The 21,130-nt window shown below is 36.8% G+C and overlaps 1 non-coding gene and 2 pseudogenes across 1 annotated transcript; 1 reads left to right on the top strand and 2 right to left on the bottom strand.

Moving 5' to 3' along the window:
• LOC134368800 (U6 spliceosomal RNA) lies at positions 1 to 107 on the bottom strand. The gene has a single exon (XR_010022502.1). It is a non-coding gene; the product is annotated as a U6 spliceosomal RNA (small nuclear RNA).
• Positions 108 to 17,748: 17,641 nt separating this feature from the next.
• LOC134368108 (succinate--CoA ligase [ADP-forming] subunit beta, mitochondrial-like) lies at positions 17,749 to 19,578 on the bottom strand (annotated as a pseudogene).
• Positions 19,579 to 19,657: 79 nt separating this feature from the next.
• Positions 19,658 to 20,740, top strand: LOC134368107 (protein ABHD18-like; annotated as a pseudogene).
• The last annotated feature ends 390 nt before the right edge of the window (positions 20,741 to 21,130 follow it).

Genomic DNA, 21,130 nt, shown 5'->3' with positions numbered 1-21,130 from the left:
AAAAATGCAGGATAAGTTGTTAATTTGTGTCTCGTACTTATGTAAGAGCTATGCTAATCTTTTCCGAATTGTTGCAGTTTTAGTACCTGTGCTGCTGAAATGATCATTTTTTAAAAATATAAAATAAATTATCAGTTTATATTGCAATTTACAATTCAAATTCATGAATATTGGATTTTTACTTAACTTCTTGTACCTTACATTTTATCTCCAGTTTTCCATGCTCAAATCCCAGTCCTCTTGGGTAGGAAGCATAATAGACTGAGATAGATAGAATATCATAAAAATATTAATTTACTTTTTTCTATATTATGTACAGAACAGTTTCAGAATTAAAATGCCAGCACTACTATCAAAAATATGACTAGTAGAAACAGTTAAAAAATGTAGAGTACTTTTAGTTTTTAGTCAATACCAAATTACTGCGTGGTTATGCCATCAACTACATGAATATATGTGAAATCATTTACTTTATCTCATTTTCGTTTTTTTTAGGAATTACTTTATTTTTAAATAAACTTTTAATTTTTAAATAATTTTAGATTTACAGGAAAATTGTAAAATAGCCCTGCACAGAGTTCCTATATACCCTTCACCCAGTTTTCCCTATTGCGAATATCTTACATGCCATGGTATATTTGCCAAACTAAGAAATCAAAATTGGTAAAACACTATTAACTTATCACCATTATTTATTTGGATTTCATCAGTTCCTCCATTAATGTCCTTTTTCTTTTTCAGGATCCAATTAGATACCACATTGCATTTAGTCTTCATGTCTCAGTTGTCATCTATGGTCTATGAAAGTTTCTCAGACTTCCTTTTATTCATTCATTCATTCATTCATTCATGCATTCTGGTAGCTGGTCATTTTTTAAAATAAGTAATCTAGAGATGATTCATTCATTCATTCATTCATTCATTCTGACGGCTCGCCATGTTTTAAGGATAAGTAATCTAGAGACGATTTATTTATTTATTTGGCAGCTAGCTGGTAAGGAGATCCAAATCCTTGACCTTTGTGTTATCAGCACCAAGCTCTAACCAAGTGAGATAACTGGCCAGTCCTCTTGTTTTTTATTAACTTGTTATATCAGGTATTGTGAGAGGGGTATTGCAATGTCCAATTATAATTTTGGATTTGTCTGTTTCTCCTTTCGTGTCTATCATATCTAGTTTTTGCCTCATGTATTTTGAAACTGCTTTTAGTTTCATACGCATTTAGAATTATGTACTCTTACAGAATTGATCCTATTATTACTATGTACTGTCGCTGTTTATCCTTGATAATCTTCCTTTTAATGAAGTCTACTTTGTCTATAATTAATATAGTTACTCCAGATATCTTTTGGTTAGTATTTGTATATTATATATTTCTTTGTGCTTTTTACCTCTGTATCTTTTTACCTCTCTCTATTTTTTTTTACCTCTCTACCTTTCTTTTGTACAGAAAATGGCTTTCCTGTAGTCAGGTCTTGGTTCTTTCCAATCTGTGAATCTCTGTCTTTTAACTTGTATTTTTAGACCACTTATACTTGAAGTAATTACTGATGCCATTGAGTATGTCATTTGGCTGGTCATTTTCTACGTATTGCACTTCTTATCCATTTTCATTTTCCTCTTTTTCTCCCTTCCCTAATTTAATTGGACATTTTTATTATTCTATCTTATCTCTTCTGTTTATTATTTATACCTCTTTTAAAAACTGTTTAGTATTTTGCCTGCAGTTTATAATATACACTTTAAATAATCTAAGTACACCTTTAAATAATACTGCAAAACTTCATGTGTAGTGTAAAGACATTATAACAATATATATCCAATTCTTTTTTAAAAATGTTTTGTTTTGTTTTTATTGGTTATGAATATTCATGGGGCACAAAGCAAATTGTCACCACTCGTGCCTAAGATGTGATGGCCAGATCCATACTGGCAGCATGTCCATTACTACAAATGGTGATTATACCCTGTGTCCCCCACCCAATTATCTCCAACTTCCCTCCACCTCCCCCTTCCCCCCCCACTCCACTTTGTATCCCAAGTTATGTTCTTTCCTTCTGCAAGTCCAACACACCATTGTGGTCTTTCTTTCCTTCCTTCTTTCTCTCTTAGCTCCCACATATAAGTGAGTGCATGTGGTATTTATCCCTCTGTGCTTTGCTTATTTCACTCAACATGAGTTTCTCCAGACTCATCCATGTTGTTGCAAATGGGAGTATTTCATTCTTTTTTATGTCAGAGTAGTATTCCATGGTGTATATATACCACAGTTTCCTTATCCAGTCATCCATTGATAGACATTTAGGTTGATTCCATGTCTTGGCTATTGTAAACAGTTAACTGTTCAAGACTTTTGCTTTCTTTCAAATAGAATTTTTTTTTAATAAAACTGAGTTTTGAGAGTTGTTTATATATTCTGGATAAAAGTTTCTTGGCAGAGGTGTGATTTTCAATTATTTTGCTGAAGTCTATGGTTTGTCTTCTTAATATATGTATTTCATAGTGCAGAAGTTTTTAATATTGATAAAGTTTGGTTTTTCACTTTTTTCTTTCTGAATCATATTCTTGATATTATTTCTAAGAAATGTTCAAAACCCAAAAGATTATTCTCCCATATTTTCTTTTAGAAGTTCTGTACTTTTCAGTTTCACATTTAGGCGTATGATATACTTTGAGTTAATTTAGTTATAAAGTGTAAATTATAGGGGGAATTTTATTTATCTGTTTGCATATGGATGTCCAGTAGTTTCAGCAACATTTGTTGAAAAAGCAGTCTTTTATGCATTAAATTGCATAAATAAAAATTAATCGACTAATCCAAAATGTATAGGATAAAATAGAAAATCACTTATCATACCAAAAAGATGAAAAATCCAAACTTGAAATCACAACTTGAATAAGAAGAGATAATCACTGGATGCCAAGACTGAGATGATTTGGGTATTAAAATGATCTGGCAATAGTTTTAAAGTAGACATCATAAAAATACTTTAATCAGCAGTTTTAAATTCTCTTGAAACAAATAAAAAAATAGAAAATCTGAACAATGAAATAAAATGTGCTAAAAAAGACCCAAATGGAAATTATAGACCTGAAAAATAACATTATCAAAATAGAAAACTCACTGGATGAGCTAATACTTAGAGTGGATATAACAGTATAAAGTCAGTGAACTTGAGGATAGCTCAATAAACTTTACTCAATTAGAACAACAAAGAGAAAATAGGCTGAAGAAAAGGGGGAAAAAAAGGAAAAAAAAGAACCGTCTTACAGACCTGAGGGACAATAATAAAAGATTTAATATTTATATCATTGGAGCTTCAAAAAGTCTGGGTTTGAATGAGTACTTGAATAAATAATGGAAGAAAACTTTCAAAATTTGTCAAAAGACACAAACATACAGATTGAAGAAGCTGAGTGTAAGCCAAAAAGGATTAACCCAAAGAAATTCTCATTGAGACGCATTATACTCAAACTTTTGAAAACTAAAGAAAAAAATCTTGAAAGCAGATAGAGAGAAATAATGCATTGGAGAATGCCATTTATAGATTTTATTGTGTTGAGATACTTTCCTTCTATACCTAATTTGTTGAGAATCTTTATCATGAAGTGATTTGAATTTTGTCAAATGCTTTTTTTTTGCATATACTGAGATGATCATTAGGTTTTGGTCCTTCACTTTGTTGATGTGGTGTATCACATTTATTGATTTGCGTATATTTACCTTCTTTGCATCCCTGGGGTGCAGTTCATTTCATCCTGGTGTATAATGTTTTTGATATGCTAGTATTTTGTTGAGAATTTTTGCATCTATGTTTACCAAGGCTATTGGCCTGTAGTTTTATTTTTTTGCTGTGTCTTTGTCTGACTTTGGTATCAGGGTGATACAGGCCTCACAGAATGAGATTAGGAGAATACTATCTGCTTCTATTTTTTGGTATAGCTGCCAAAGAAGGTGTATTAATTCTTCTTTAGAAGTTTGGTAGAATTCAGTGGAGAAGCCATCTGGTCCTGGGCTTTTCTTTGCTGGGAGACTGTTGATTACTGCTTCAATGTTGTTGATTGTTATTGGTCTATTCAGGTTTTTTATTTCTTTTTGGTTCAGTCTCAGTGATTTCTATGTCTGGAAATTTATCCATTTCTTCCAGATTTTCAATTTTATTGGTGTGTAGTTGTTCATATAGCTGCTAATGATTTTTTTTTTTGTATTTTTCTGTAAGGTCTTCTTGTTTTCATTTCTGATTTTGGTTATTTGGGTATTCTCTTCTCTTTTCTTAGTCTAGATAATAATGTTTTGTCGATTTTCTTCATCTTCTCAAAAAACCAAAATTTTTTTCATCAATCTTTTTATTGTATTTTTGGTCTCTATTTCGTTTAGTTGTGCTGTAATCTTTATAATACCTTTACATCTACTAATTTTGGGATTGGATTTTGCTTGGATTTTTCAGTTCTTTGAGGTGTAATGTTAGGTTGTTTATTTGAAGTCTTTCTATTCTTTTGATGTAAACACTATTGCAACAAGTTTCTCTCTTTTTACTGCTTTTGTAATATCCCATACATTTTGGTGTGATGTGCTTTTACTTTTATGTGTTTCAGGAAAATATTTTATTTCCTGCTTAATTTCTTTTTAAACCCATTGGTCATTCAGGAGCATGTTAGCTTCCATGTAGTTTTATAGTTTTCAACATTTTGCTTGTTATTGATTTCTAAATTTTTTCTACTGTGGTCTGAAGATACTTGATGTGATTTTAATTTCTAAAAATTTGTTGAGACCTGATTTGTGGCCTAACATGTGGTCCATCGTGGAGAATGATCTATGTGCCGATGAGAAGAATGTGTATTCTGCAGTTGTCGCATGAAATGTTCTGTAGCAGCCTGCTGGTATCAGTGCCACACAAACAGGGAAAAGGCTTCCAGGCTTCCAGTCTTCCAGGAAGCCCACCTGCCACTTGCCAACAAGGCAGGACCCAGTACTTCATGAGGCCCACCCTCTGGGACTGGGACCACACAGGCAGGTAAAAAGCTACCCCCGGGAAGCTCCCCTGCCACTTGACAACAAGGCAGGACCGATCGCACTGTGTCATCCACCCACCAGGACTGGGGCAGCACAAGAAGGGAAAAATCCCCCTGGGAAACCCAGCTGCTGCCTGCCAACAAGACAGGACCCAGTGCCACCTCCCCACCAGGACCAGATCCAGGAGGCCCCATACTGCTTCAGAGGAGGTAGTCCACAACAGCCACCACCACAGCTTCAATTGCTGGAAAGATGGCTAGTCACCACAGTAGCAGCCATGATCACCATGCAGTTGGTCTGCCACATATCAACTGTACTGACACAAGGAGAGTCACCAGAGGAGCCTGGAAAAAGAGGAAGTGTTTCTCCTCAAAGTCCATTCCAGAGTAATAGAAGCAGCAACTGATCTACTAGATGAGCAGAAATCAATGTAGAGATAATAGAAGTATGAAAAAACAAGAAAATATGACTGCAAAAGGGATATAGTAATTTTCAAATACCAGACACTGCAAAACAGTAAACCCTTGAAATGACTTAAAAGGAATTCCCAGTAACAAACTTAAGGAAACTCAGTGAGATAAGAGAAAACTCAGTAAGACAACATCATGAAATGAGAAAAAATATAGAGAATATGCTGTTGGTTGGAGGTTTTCAAGATGGCGGTGGGATTATATCAAACTAAAAAGCTTCTGCACAGCAAAAGAAACAATTAACAGAGTTAAAAGACAACCAACAGAGTGGGAGAAAATATTTGCAAAATATATATCTGACAAAGGATTAATATCCAGAATATACAAGGAACTCAAACAACTTTACAAGAAGAAAACAAGCAACCCAATTAAAAAATGGGCTAAAGAGCTAAATAGGCACTTCTCAAAGGAAGATATACAAATGACCAATAGACATATGAAAAAATGCTCAACATCACTCAGCATTCAAGAAATGCAAATCAAACCAAACTGAGATACCATCTCACCCCAGTTAGGATGGCTAATATCCAAAATACTGTGAATGATAAGTGCTGGCAAAGTTGCAGAGAAAAAGGAGCTCTCATACATTGGTGGGGCTGCAAAATGGTGCAGCCTCAATGGAAAATGGTATGGAGGTTCCTTCAACAATTGCAGATAGATCTACCATATGACCCAGCTATCCCACCAGTGGGAATATACCCAGAGGAATGGAAATCATCAAGTCGAAGGTATACCTGTTCCCCAACGTTCATCGCAGCACTCTTTACAAGAGCTAAGAGTTGGAACCAGCCCAAATGTCCATCATCAGATGAGTGGATATGGGAAATGTGGTATATCTACACAATGGAATACTACTCAGCTATAAAAAAGAATGAAATACTGCCATTTGCAATGACATGGATAGACCTAGAGAGAATTATATTAAGTGAAACAAGTCAGGCACAGAAAGAGTAATATCACATGTTCTCACTTATTTGTGGGAGCTAAAAATAAATAAATAAATACACAAATACCCGGGGGGGGGGAGGGAAGAAGACATAAGAATTACAATTCCTTGAAATTGATACAACAAGCATACAGAAAGGACATTGTTGGGAGGGAGGGGGGAGAGGAAGGGAGGTAGGTTTCTGTAATTGGCCACAATAATGAACCACATTGTATATTGACAAAATAAAACAAAATGCACTATAGATCCAATAGACTGGGCAGATATTTATAAAACATTTCTATTATTATTATTAGTAGTAGTAGTAGTAGTATTTAGTAGTAGTAGTAGTAGTAGTATCATTATCATCAATTATACATATTCATGGGGCAAGAGCTGACCATCAACACCTGTGCCCAAGATGTCATGAGCAAATCAATGCTCTAAGCATGCCCACCACCTCAAATTGTAATTATTCCACATGTCCCACAACCAACCTCTCCCCAATGCCCCTCCCCCCCAACACAGGCAATCCTAGGTCGGTTCTCTCCCTCTACAAGTGCAACATACACTGTGGTCTTTCTTTCCTTCCTTTTTTCTCTCTTAGCTCCCACTTATGAGTGGATACAGTGTGGTATTTTTCACTCTGTGATGGGCTTAATTCACTTAACAGAATTTTTAATAAACTCATCCATGTTGTTGTGAATGGCAGAATTTCATTCTTTTTTATTGCTGAGTAGCATTCTGCTGTGTATACATATCATCTTATCCAATCATCTGTTGAAAGACATTTATTTAGGTTGGTTCCATATTTTGGCTATTGTAAATAAAGCTGCAATGAATATGGGAGTTCAGGTATCCCTTCAACATAATGATTTCCATTCCTTTGGGTATATACCCAGAAGTGGGCTTGCTGGATCATATGGTAGATCTATCTGTAGTTTGAGAAAACTCCATACTGTTTTCCATAGTGACTTTACTTACTTACAGTCTCACCAACAGTGCAGAAGACTTCCCTTGACTCTACAATCTCAACAGCATTTGTTATTCTGACACTTTTCTCTTGCTGCTTTTAGGATTCTCTTTTTGTCTTTAAGTTTTGCCAGTTTGATTATAATGTTTCTCAGAGAAGAACTTTTGGATTTGAAACTGTTTCTGGATCTTTGAGCTTCCTGGATCAGAAGGTATCTGTTTCTCCTCATATCTGGGAAGTTTTGCATTATTATTTCATTGAACAGATGTTCAATGCCTTTACCTTCTTCCTCCTCTGATGGAACACCCATGATTCAGATGTTTGTGCACTTAAGGTTGTCTGCTAGGTCTCTTAGTCTTTCTTCATCTAAATGTTTTTCCTTTTTTTTCTGTCTGGGTTATTTCATAAAGACCATTATTGAGATAGAGATTCTTTCTTCTGCTTGTTCTAATCTGCTGCTTAAGCTCTCAGTTGTGTTTTATATTTCATTGAATGAATCCTTCATTTTCAGGAGTTATGCTACAACCTTTTATAAGGTTTTAATCTCTTTGTAAGATTCCTCCTTCATATTCTGTATCTTTTTTTTGGTTTTTTGTTGTTGTCTTTTTTTAAATTTTATTTTGTCGATATACATGGTGATTGATTATTGTTTCCCCATCACCAAAACCTCCCTCCCTCCCCCCTCCCCCAAACAATGTCCTTTCTGTTTGCTTGTCTTATCATTTTCAAGTAATTGTGGTTGTTATATCTTCTTCCCCCACCCCCAGTATTTTTTTTTGTGTGTGTGTGTGTCTGTGTGAATTATATATTAATTTTTAGCTCCCACCAATAAGTGAGAACATGTGGTATTTCTCTTTCTATGCCTGGCTTGTTGCACTTAATATAATGCTCTCAAGGTCCATCCATGTTGTTGCAAATGGCAGTATTTCATTCGTTTTTATAGCTGAGTAGTATTCCATTGTGTAGATGTACCACATTTTCCGTATCCACTCATCTGATGATGGACATTTGGGCTGGTTCCAACTCTTGGCTATTGTAAAGAGTGCTGCGATGAACATTGGGGAACAGGTATACCTTCGACTTGATGATTTCCATTCCTCTGGGTATATTCCCAACAGTGGGATAGCTGGGTCGTATGGTAGATCTATCTGCGATTGTTTGAGGAACCTCCATACCATTTTCCATAGAGCCTGCACCATTTTGCAGTCCCACCAACAATGTATGAGAGTTCCTTTTTCTCCACAACCTCGCCAGCATTTATCGTTCAGAGTCTTTTGGATTTTAGCCATCCTAACTGGGGTTAGATGGTATCTCAGTGTGGTTTTGATTTGCATTTCCCGGATGCTGAGTGATGTTGAGCATTTTTTCATATGTCTGTTGGCCATTTGTATATCTTCCTTAGAGAAATGCCTACTTAGCTCTTTTGCCCATTTTTTAATTGGGTTGCTTGTTTTCTTCTTGTAAAGTTGTTTGAGTTCCTTATATATTCTGGATATTAATCCTTTGTCAGATGTATATTTTGCAAATATTTTCTCCCACTCTGTTGGTTGTCTTTTAACTCTGTTAATTGTTTCTTTTGCTGTGCAGAAGCTTTTTAGTTTGATATAATCCCATTTGTTTATTTTTCCTTTGGTTGCCTGTGCTTTTGGGGTCGTATTCATGAAGTCTGTGTCCAGTCCTACTTCCTGAAATATTTCTCCTATGTTTTCTTTAAGAAGTTTTATTGTTTCAGGGTGATTATTTAATTCTTTAATCCATTTTGAGTTGACTTTAGTATATGGTGAAAGGTATGGGCCTAGTTTCATTCTCCTGCATATTGATATTGAGTTATCCCAGCACCACTTTCTGGAGAGGCAGTCCCTTCCCCAGTGAATAGGCTTGGTGCTTGGTGCCTTTGTCAAAGAACAGATGGCTGTAGGCATATGGGATGATTTCTGAATTCTCTATTCTATTCCATTGATCAGTGTGTCTGTTTTTATGCCAGAACCATGCTGTTTTGGTTATTATAGCTTTGTAGTATGAAGTCAGGTAGTGTTATGCCTCCAGCTTTATTTTTTTTTGCTCAGCATTGCTTTGGCTATGCGTGGTCTTTTATTATTCCATATAAATGTCTGGATAGTTCTTTCCATTTCTGAGAAAAATGTCATTGGAATTTTGATGGGGATTGCATTGAATTTGTATATCACTTTGGGTAGTATGGATATTTTCACAATGTTGTTTCTTCCAATCCAAGAGCAAGGGATATCTTTCCATCTTCTTGTATCCTCTCTAATTTCTCTCAGCAGTGGTTTGTAGTTCTCATTACAGAGATTTTCCATATCCTTGGTTAACTCAATTCCTAAGTATTTTATTTTTTTGGTGGCTATTGTAAATGGGCAAGCTTTCTTGATTTCTCTTTCTGCACGTTCACTGTTGAAGAATAGAAATGCTACTGATTTTTGTGTGTTGATTTTGTATCATGCTACTTTCCTGAAATCATTTATCAACTCCAAGAGTTGTTTTGTAGAGACTTTAGGCTGTTTGATATATAGGATCATGTCATCTGCAAACAGGGACAGTTTGACTTCATTTTTCCAATCTGGATGCACTTTATTTCCTTCTCTTTTCTGATTCCTCTGGCTAGTACTTCCAACACTGTGTTGAATAGGAGTGGTGAGAGTGGGCATCCTTGTCTAGTTCCTGTTCTTAAAGGAAAAGCTTTCATCTTTTCCCCATTCAGGATGATATTGGCAGTCGGTTTATCATATATGGCTTTAATTATGTTGAGATACTTTCCATCTATACCTAACTTATAGAGGGTCTTTGTGATCAATGAATGTTGAATTTTATCAAATGCTTTTTCAGCATCTGTAGAAATGACCATATGGTCCTTGTGTTTGATTTTATTAATATCTTGTATCACATTTATGGATTTGCATATGTTGAACCAACCTTGCATCCTTGGGATGAATCCCACTTGATCGTGGTGAATAATTTTTCATATGTGCTGCTGTATTCTGTTAGCTAGTATTTTATTGAGGATTTTCGCATCTATAGTCATCAAGGATATCAGCCTGCAGTTTTCTTTTTTAGTTGTATCTTTACCTGGTTTGGTATCAGGATGATGTTTGCTTCATCGAATGAGGTTGGGAGATTTGCCTCTGTTTCAATCTTTCAGAATAGTTTGTAAAGAATTGGTGTCAATTCCTCTTTGAATGTTTGGTAAAATTCTGCTGTGAATCCATCTGGCCTTGGGCTTTTCTTTGTTGGGAGCCTTCTGATAACAGCTTCAATCTCCTTTATTGTTATTGGTCTGTTCAGATTTTCTACATTGTCTTGGCTCAGTTTTGGTAGCTTGTGTGTGTCCATAAATTTATCCATTTCCTCCAGATTTTCAAATTTGTTGGCATATAATTGTATATACCAGTCTCGAATGATTCCTTGTATTTCCAATGTATCAGTTGTAATATCACCTTTTTCATTTCTAGTTCCTGTTATTTGGATCTCCTCTCTTCTTTTTATAGTTAGCCATGCTAATGGTTTGTCAATTTTATTTATCTTTTCAATAAACCAACTTTTTGATTCATTGATCTTTTGTATTGTTTTTTGGGTTTCAATTTCATTAAGTTCTGCTCTGGTCTTAATGATTTCTTTCCATCTGCTAACTTGGGTTTGGATTGTTCTTGTTTTTCTAGCTCCTTAAGGTGAAGTGTTAGGTTGTTCACTTGCCTTCTTGCCATTCTTCTGAAGTAAGCATTTAATGTGATAAATTTCCACCTTAGTACTGCTTTTGCAGTATCCCACAGGTTTTGGTATGATGTATCATTATTTTCATTAGTTTCAATAAATTTTTGATTTCCTGTTTGGTTTCTTCTTGGACCCATATTTCATTAAGTGCAATGCTGTTTAATTTCTATGTGTTTGTATAGTTTCCAGAATTTCGTTTGTTATTTATTTCTAATTTTAATCCATTGTGGTCTGAGAAAATACATGGGATAATTCCAATTTATTTGAATTTGTAGGGTCTTGATTTGTGACCTAACATGTGATCTATCATGGAGAATGATCCATGTGCTGATGAGAAGAATGAATATTCTGAGGTTGTTGGATGGAATTTTCTTTAGATATCTGCCAAGTCCAATTGGTCTAGAGTATTGTTTAGATCTTGTGTTTCTCTGCTGATTCTTAGCCTAGATGATCTGTCCAATATTGACAGTGGGGTGTTCAGGTCCCCTGCTATCATGGTATTAGTGTCTATTTCCTTCTTTAGGTCTAATAGAGTTTGTTTTATAAATCTGGCTGCTCTGACATTGGGTGCATATATATTTATGATTCTTATGTCTTCAGATGGATAAATCCTTTTATCATTATGTAGTAGCCCTCATTATCTCTTTTTATGGTCTTACGTTTAAAGTCTATTTTATCATATATAAGAATATCTACTCCAGGTCATTTTTATTTCTGTTTGCATGGTAAATCTTTTTCCATCCTTTCACTCTTAGTCTATGTGAGTCTTTATAGGTGAGGTGGGTCTCTTGACGGCAGGATATAGTTGGGTCCTCCTTTTTAATCCAGTCAGCCAGTCTGTTTCTTTTGTTTGGGCAATTTAATTCTTTAACATTAAGAGTTCTTACTGAAAAGTGTTGATTTATTCCTCGCATTTTATTGATTATTGTTTGGTTGTCTTAGGTGTCTTTTGTTCCTTTCTTTCTGATTTACAGTTCGTTTTCTGTATTTGTTGGTTTCTTTGGTTGTAGATAGCCTTTTTGTTTGTCTGTTTGTTTTCTCTTCACGAATGCCATTTTTATTATACTAGTGGGTTTTGATTTTTCTTGGGTTTTTATGGCAGAGGTAGTTATTTTTCATGTACCAAACCCAGCAGTTCCTTGAGAATATCTTGTAAGGGTGGTCTTGTGGTGAACTCCTGCAGTTTTTGTTTGTCTGAGAAATATACTATTTCCCCTTCATTTTGGAAGGATAGCCGTATGGGGTAAAGTATTCTTGGTTGGCAATCTCTGTCTTTTAGTATTTTGAATATATCATCCCATCCCTTTCTGGCTTTCAGGGTTTGTGATGAAAAGTCTGATGTTAGTCTGATTGGGGCTCCCTTATAGGTGGTTAGACGCTTCTCTCTTGCAGCTTTTAAGATTCTCTCTTTGTCTTTGAGTTTTGCCCATTTGACTATAACATGTCTTGGAGAAGACCTTTTTGGGTTGAATATGTTTGAGGATCTTTGAGCTTCCTGAAACTGAAGATCTGTGACTTTTCCTGTAGTTGGAAATTTTCTGCGACTATTTTGTTGAATATGTTTTCAATGCAATCTCCTTTTTCCTCTCCTTCTGGAATACCCATGATTCAGATATTTGAACACTTAAGGTTGTCTGATCTCTCTCTCTCTCATATTTTGTTCAATGCCTTTAAATTTTTTTTTGTCTGCCTGTGTTATTTCAAACAGCCCTTCTTCAAGTTCAGAAGTTTTCTCTTCTGCTTCTTCAAGCCTGCTGGTTAAACTCTCTGTTGTGTTTTTTATTTGGTTGAATGAATTCTTCTGCTCAGCAAGCTCTGCTGCATTCTTTATCAGGGCATTGATTTCCTTGTCCATTTCTTCTCTCAGGTCTTGTATACTTTTCCTTGTCTCATCATGTTGTCTAGCTGACTTTTCTTGTATCTCATTCAGTTTCCTTAGAATTATCACTCTAAATTCCTTGTCAGACATTTCAAGGGCTTCTTCTATAGGATCTAGAGCTTGAGAGTTATTACCCTTTGGTGGTGTACTTTCTTGATTTTTCATATTTCTGCTATCTTTCCTTTGATGTTTAGTCATTGTGGCAGGGGGTTACCCAGTCCACAGGTTTGACCCTATTGTCTGGCTAGGATGTTGCTGGGGTTGTCAATTTGGTATGGCTACCTCAGTGTCTGCTCAGTTGGCCACTAGTGCCTTGTGTGTGTGGTTCCGTCAGGTCTTGGGCCTCTCCGGGGAACCACCTCACTGGTCAGCATGCACTCGGCTGGGCTGCTGAGTCATGCGGTGGCACCGCAGGGTGTGTGGTCTCTTCCAAGCTTCCACCTCTCCTGCTGGACGTCTCCCTGCTCTGTGCACACTGGGCTGGGCTGGGGATGGAGATGGGTGGTGGCGGTGAGGCCTACCTGCTAGATCTTGTGGCAGCAGCACCACAGTGTGTGTGGTCTCTGTGGAGCTTCCGCCTTCCCTGCTGGACCTCTCCTTGCTCCATGTGCACTCTCTATAGTGCATTTTAATTCCTGGGTGTCATTGTTGAGTTTTTGTCTATGTGATCTGTCCATTGATGAGAGGAGGGTGTTGAATTCCCAACTATTACTGGATTTGGGTTTATTTCTCCCTTCAGATGCAATAATATTTGCTTGATGTATCTGGGTGCTCCACTTTTGGGTGCATATATATTTATGATTGTTTTATACTCTTGCTAAATTGGTTTATTTATCATTATATGATGATCTTTTTCTCCTTTTATGGTTTAGGGTCTATTTTTATCTAATATAAATATAGCTATTCCTTGTTTTGGGTTCCATTTGCATGGTATATATGTTTCCATCCCTTCATTATTAGTCTGTGTGTGTCTTTACAGGTGAAGTGAGTTTCTTGTAGGCAGCATATAGTTGAGTCTAGTTTCTTAATCCATTCAGTCAATCTACAACTTTTACATGGCAAACTCCATCCGTTTATGTTCAGGGTTGTTATTGAAAGGTATTGCCTTCCTCCTGGAACTTTATTAATTTTTTTATGGTTGTTTTATAAATCTTTTGTTCCTTTCTTTCCTTTTTATTGTTTGTGTTTGGTGTTTGCTGGTTTTTTTTGTAGTGATAAGATATAGTTTCTCTACTTAGCTGCTGTGCCAGTAGGTTTTATTTTTTCTTGTGTATTCATGATTATAGTTATCGTTTTTTGGATTCTAAAGGTAGGTCTTCCTTGAGGATTTCTTGTAGGCTGCTGTTGTGATGAACTCCCATGGTTTTTGTTTGTCTGTGAAAGACACTATTTCACCTTCATTTCTGAAGGATAGCTATGCTGAGTATACTGTTCTTGGCTGATAGTTTTTTTCTTTTAGTACTTTGAATATATCATCTCTTTGTGTGTAATGTTTCTCCTGAGAGAAATCTGCTCTTAGTGTGATGGGGATTCAATTATAGGTTACTTGACATTTGCTATTTTTCTCTATTTGTCTTTGACTTTTGACAATTTGACTGACAATGTGTCTCAGAGAAGACCTTTTTTGGGGTTGTATTTGTTTGAAGGTCTTTGAACCTCTTGGATCTGGAAGTCCTTATCTCTCCCAATACTTGGGAAGTTTTCAGCTATTATTCATTAAATAGGTTTTATATTACCTTTTCTTTCTGCTCCCTTTCCATAGTTCAGATATTTGTATGCTTAAAGTTGTCCCATAGGTCTTGTTGTCTTTCTTCATTTTTAAAATTCTTCTTTCTTTCTTTTTTTACCTTGATTATTTCAAAAATCCTGTTATCTAGCTAAGAAATTCTTTCTTCTGCTTACTCTAGCCTGTTGCTTAAGCTGTCAGTTGTACTGTTTATTTTGTTGAATGAATTCTTCAGTTCCAAGATTTCTGCTTGGTTCTTTTTAAAGATATCTGTTTCTTTGTTGAACTCTTCCTTCAGATCTCAATTGTTTTTCTCAGTACATGGTGTCATCTATCTGAATCTTCTTGCATCTCATTGAGTTTCTTTAAGATTATTGTTTGGAATTCCTTTTCAGGCAGTTCATGAGTTTCCTTTGGGGACTTTTACTAGAAAATTATTATATTCCTTTGGGAGTGTCATATTTTCTTATTTTTTCATATTTCTCCATGTGATTTCCTCAACTGTATTTAATGTCAGAGTTGTCTGTGAGTGTCTCTATGGCCTAGGTGCTTGGGTGCTTGGCAGTTCCCTGCTGAAGTTAATGACACTGGGCTGGGTTGCTGGGGTTGTAGGTGAAGTCTTGAGCTCGTGGGAGAAGCACTGGGGCACCTTGCCACTCCTCTGCTGGAGTGGGTGACCCTGGCTTGGCTTGATGGCATGTTGGCCAGGATCGTATGTCCTTTATAAATACACTGGGGTGCTCTGGAGTGTCTCAGCTTAAACGAGCATCCCTGGATGGGATTTCTGGGTGTTGAGATTAAGACCTTGGACTTTGAGGGTGACAGTGATATGCTCAGCAGCTCCTCAGCTAGAGTGGGTGATTCAGTGGAATCACTGGGGCTTTGGCCTTGTCCTTATACCCCCAAAGAAGGTGTTGGGGTATTCTGCAGCTCTACAGCTATAGTGGGCAACACTGGGTGAGGTTGCTAGGACTGTGGGTGGAAACCTGTGCCCCTAAGAGAGATACTGAGTTATTCTGAAGTTTCACCATTGAAGTGGGCCACTCCGGGTGAGGTTGCTGGGTTTATGGTTGGGGCCCTGCTTCCTCAAGAGGGACATTGGGTTGCTATGCAGCACTATTGTTGGTGTGGACGATTCGGGGTGAGGTCATAGCAGTTTTGGGCAGGACCCTTTACCCCCAAGAGGAATGCTGGGTCACCCTGTAGCTCCTCAGCTGGAGTGGGTCATTATGGGTAAGGTCTCTGGGGTCATGGGTGGTACCCTGTGCCCCCAAGAGAGATGCTAGGGCTCTCCAAAACTGCTCATCTGAAGGGGGCCACTTTGGGTGAGACTGTTGTGGTTGTGGACTGGCCTTTCCCTCCTGCAGGCAGAAACTCCTCCTGGGTCCTTGCTGTTTCCAGCTGGAGGATGGGGTAGTAGAGGCCAGGTATATTCTTCTGTTCTCTGTGTGTCTATCCTGAGTTTCTGCACTCAACAGTGTCTCTGCTACTCCTTTGATGTATTCCAGCTCTTTCCTTTAGTTATTTTCATCCAAGTGTTGTTGTGTATTCATAGCTTTCTCTGTTTTGTGGGAGAGATGAGCAGTAGACCCTTCTACTTGGCCATCTTGCTCCACCCATCTCAGCTTCAACTCATCTCTCAGTAATTGACAGAATTACTAGACAGAAATTCAGCAAGGATGTAGAAGAACTAAACAAGAATATCAAATAATAGGATCTAACAGACATTTGTAGATCACTCCACTCAACAATAGCAAATACATATTGTTTTCAGTTCTCCATGGAACATTCACCAAGATAGACCACATCCTGGGTTTACTAGTTTCCTACTATTGAGTAACAAGTGACCACAAATTTAGGAACTTAAAACAGCACACATGTATTACTCTCCAGTTCTATAGGTCAGAAGTCCAGGTGGGCTTGGCTTAATTATATGTTTAATGTATTATGAAGCTGAAATCAAAGGGTCAAGTGGATTGGACTCCTATGTAGGGGCTCTGAGAAAGAAATTGTTTCCAAGATCAATCAGGTTGTTTGTAGAATCTAGTTCCTCATGGTGATAGGACTGAGGTCTCAATTTCCTTGCTGCCTGTCACCTGCAGGCTTCCCGTAGCAACTGAATTCAGCTTGCATTCAGCTTCACATTGCTCCCTCCATCTTAAAAACCAGTGATGGTGCTTTGATTACTTCTCAATTATCAAATCTCTCTTACTTCCCCTCTACCATCACTTGCAGAAAACTCTCTGCTATTAAAGTGGGCTCATGTGATTAGATTAGCCCACCAGAAGAATTGCCTTATCTTTTTTTTTCATATTGGGAGATTTTTATTAACTTAAATTGACATTCTTAATTTTGTCTTTCAAGTCCTTAGTGAATATGCCTTTATTTGATACAAACCTACAGGTGCTTCTTAATCCCCCCAAGTCATACAAACTTGCAGGTATCAGTGTTTTGTAATGATTAAAACAATGTTCAGGTAACTAACAATTACTTTATTCAAATGCTTAAAAGAATATTCTGAGGTGTGTTTGAAAGCTCTATTTATAAACAATGATTTATGTTTATTATGTATTTGGTGCTGAAGATAAACACTTCTTATATAAAACATTGTTCTAATATATTCCTCTTCTAAATAGGCTAGTTATTAGATACAATATATTTTTAACACTAAAGAATAAAGCGTTATATTCATATTTATTTTTTATAAGATTCTTACAAATAAAGAACTTTGTATCCAACAATAATAAACAGGCATATTGCAAGGGACATTCAGTAGGAGAAGTGAAAAAGTAGCCACAACAGAAAATACTGGATAACTACATTATATGTTCTTTATACAAACAGTCCATTCTGAACAATAGAATTAAACGTAAACCAAATGCTTTTAAAAGTTTCTGTGCCTTGATCATAATTACAATCTTCACACACTAAAATGGAAAGGAACAATAATACAGAGCACATTGTTTTAATGATTATAGCATATTTAACACATTCAGCCATCCACTGTGTCTCAGATCAGACACACTCATCTGGGCTTACTTGGCTAAGGTCATTATTTCAGAGAGCTTTATAACCATTTTAACAACTTTGTCTGTGTCATCGCAAGCAAGAATTTTAAGTCCACTACCTGTTATCGGTGCCTTGGCATCATCAACTTGTGTATCTTGTAACCATACCACAATAGGTTATTTAATTTTCAAATGTTTTACTGCCATGACAATAGTTGGTGTAGTAACATTACACAGGATAATACTTGTGTAATAACATTACACAGGAAGATCCTTCTAAAAATGTTGATCAAAATAGCTAGTACCTATTTATTTTTTATTTTTTAATTTTTTAATTTTATTTTATTTTATTAATATACAATGTTTGATATTTGTGTCCCTTTATCAAATCCTCCCTCCCCCTCTCCCCCTTCCCACTCATCAACATCATAGCTTTTTGTTTGTCTTAACAACTTCAAGGAATTGTGATTGTTGTGTCTTCTTCCCCCCCATTTGTTTGTGTACTTATTTATTTATTTTTAACTCCCACAAATAAGTGAGAACATGTGGTATTTCTTTCTGTACCTGACTTATATCACTTAATATAATTTTTCTAAGTCCATCCATGTTGCTACGAATGGTAGTATTTCATTCTTTTTTATAGCAGAGTATTATTCCATTGTGTAGATATACCACATTTTCTGTATCCACTCATCTGATGATGGACATTTGGGCTGGTTCCAACTCTTGGCTATTGTAAGTAGTGCTGCAATGAACACTGGAGTACAGGTATCCCTTCGACATGATGATTTCCATTCTTCTGGGTATATTCCTAGCTAGTACCTTTTTATCTGAAATAAGTTTAAGTACTTCTGTTAGTTGATAGACTGTGGCACCACTACCAACATCAAGAAAGTTGGCTGGAGTCCCTTCATGAAGTTTTATTATATTCATTGTGGCCACAGCTAAACCAGCATTATTTACTAGACAGCTAATATTTCCATCTAGGCCAATGAAGTTGATATCTGCCTTAGCTGCATCTTTGTCCCTTTCATCATCCTGGATCCAGTTTGTAGGTCAAAGATTTTCTTGTGGTAGTAGGCTGAATTAGAATAAAAATTGATATTTGCATCCATACACAGCACAGCTCCATCTGAATCTTCTACCATTGGATTTATTTCCACTCTGGTTGCATTATATTTTAGAAAAATGTTGTAAAGCTTGACCATGTTTTCTTCTGCAGAATCTACAGTATTAGGTGAAAATCTCATCTTCTGTGCAAGCTGGACAGCTTGTTCTTTTTTGGATGTTTTCTAAAATGTCAATAGGTTGTTTATTATTGCCCCAGGAGTCTCAGCAGCAACATCTTCAATGTTGACACCACCTTGAGAACTTCCGAGTAGTACAGAACTTCGAAATGACTTTTCCATTGTTATTGCAAAGTAGTATTCTCTCCTGGTATATTTTTTCTTACAGACTAATACTTGAAAGCATACTCTGCCTTTTCTTTTATTTGCTTGGTGAACAACTTTTCCCCAATCAATTGTGAGAAAACATCTTTTACTTCTTCTGGAGAGAAAACTAATATCAGTCCTCTTTTGAGGCCACTTTCAAATGTTATTTTTCCTCTACCACCAGTTAAAATCTGTGCCTTTATCACAACATCTTTTGAACCTAATTTTTTGGCAATTTTACAAACTTCATCTGCTGACTTTGCAACGTGTTTTTTGGCAATAGAGAGGCAGCTTCTTGTGACAATTCCATACACATATATTCATGTAGTGAGAGATTACTTTGTTGTTGCTGCTGTACTTGAAGTCCATGGTCATTAAATAATCTAGAACTTTCTAGAACCTGGGTGGTGGCCCTTAGCGCCATCCAGGGCAGTGGCTCCTAAGAATGACAGTGGCCAACAGCCACTCCTTATCTTAATTTCAACAATGCCATATAAGATAACATGATCACAGTAGTGTTATCATATTCACAAGTTCTGGGGATTACTGTGGGAAAATGTGGTGGGCATACTTAAAATTCTGCCTACCATGCTAAAATAAAATGAACTCCAGTAGATTTTAAATAATTGAAATTGGTCTACCTCCCCCGACTTTGCAATCTGCAACCTCTAGCTCCTCCATTCGTGGAAGGGCTACAGTCACCACAGTTGGGGCTTGGGGGAGATTCAAGTCCCAGGAACTCTCCAAGCAGCAGTGTTGGTAGGCTCGTCTGGCTCAGTGCAGGTGCCCACCTGGCGGCCTGTGAATGCTTGCTTGCTACTTATATATGTGAGCAAGTTAGATAGTCTGTACTGAGACTTCTCACAAAACTTTTTATCAGGGGATGGGGAAGGACAGAGGATCTCAAAAGATCCTTTGAATTCAGAAAGATGATTGGAAATCATGAAAAATGCAGAATCTGGTTTCAAGTGATTATCCAGAACATATCCCTAAGATTGAAGAGCAGTCAGACTATAAGATCCTAAATGGACAATTTTTTCTCCCCATGGCCCACTATGTGCCTGATATCATGACAATTGAATCTGTTATTGCAATGTAGTGTGCCTAAAGAATGGAACAGCAAATATACAGACCAGTATGCACTCATCTTTCTGGAACAGGAGATCATTATTACTGGAGGTGATGAAGACTAATGGCCTGTCCTGTGGTTAAGGAAGCCCAAATGGCTTTGTTGTTTGTTAGAAAACCCTTATTATGACTACAGGAAACTCAAGGACCAAGTAAGGTACAGCTTAAAAAACGTGTGTGACCTTTTTGTGATGGGAGTAACTCTTGTTATAGAATCTGCAGCTCTCATGCACTGGCTAGAGACAGAAGGTTATGGATCTCTAGGAATGTCCAGAATATCCATGGGAGGGCACATGGCTTCCTTAGAAGTATCCAACTGGTCTAAACCCATGCCATTGATTCCATGTCTATCTTGGTCCAAAGCCTTTTCTTTTTTTCCATCTTTCCTTGGTCCAAAGCCTCTTTCCTCTTTCTCATTTGCTTTTGGTTTTAATGGCAATTTTTGCTATTACTTGTGAATCCGTGATAGTGATTATCATTTTTCAGATTCTAGATACAGGTTTCCCTTTAGAATTTTTTGCTGGGCTGGTTGTGTGGTGGTGACTCCAACAATTTTTGTTTTTCTGAGACGTACACTATTTCTCCGTAGATCTATCTGCAATTGTTTGAGGAACCTCCATACCATTTTCCATAGAGGCTGCACCATTTTGCAGTCCCGCCAACAATGTATGAGAGTTCCTTTTTCTCTGCAACCTCGCCAGCATTTATCGTTCAGAGTCTTTTGGATTTTAGCCATCCTAACTGGGGTGAGATGGTATCTCAGTGTGGTTTTGATTTGCATTTCCTGAATGCTGAGTGATGTTGAGCATTTTTTCATATGTCTGTCGGCCATTTGTATATCTTCCTTA

This window comes from Cynocephalus volans, chromosome X (assembly GCF_027409185.1).
Source record: "Cynocephalus volans isolate mCynVol1 chromosome X, mCynVol1.pri, whole genome shotgun sequence".
Taxonomy (NCBI): domain Eukaryota; kingdom Metazoa; phylum Chordata; class Mammalia; order Dermoptera; family Cynocephalidae; genus Cynocephalus; species Cynocephalus volans.
Note: the sequence above shows the minus strand (reverse complement) of the source record. Positions and strands in the feature narration are given on the sequence as shown.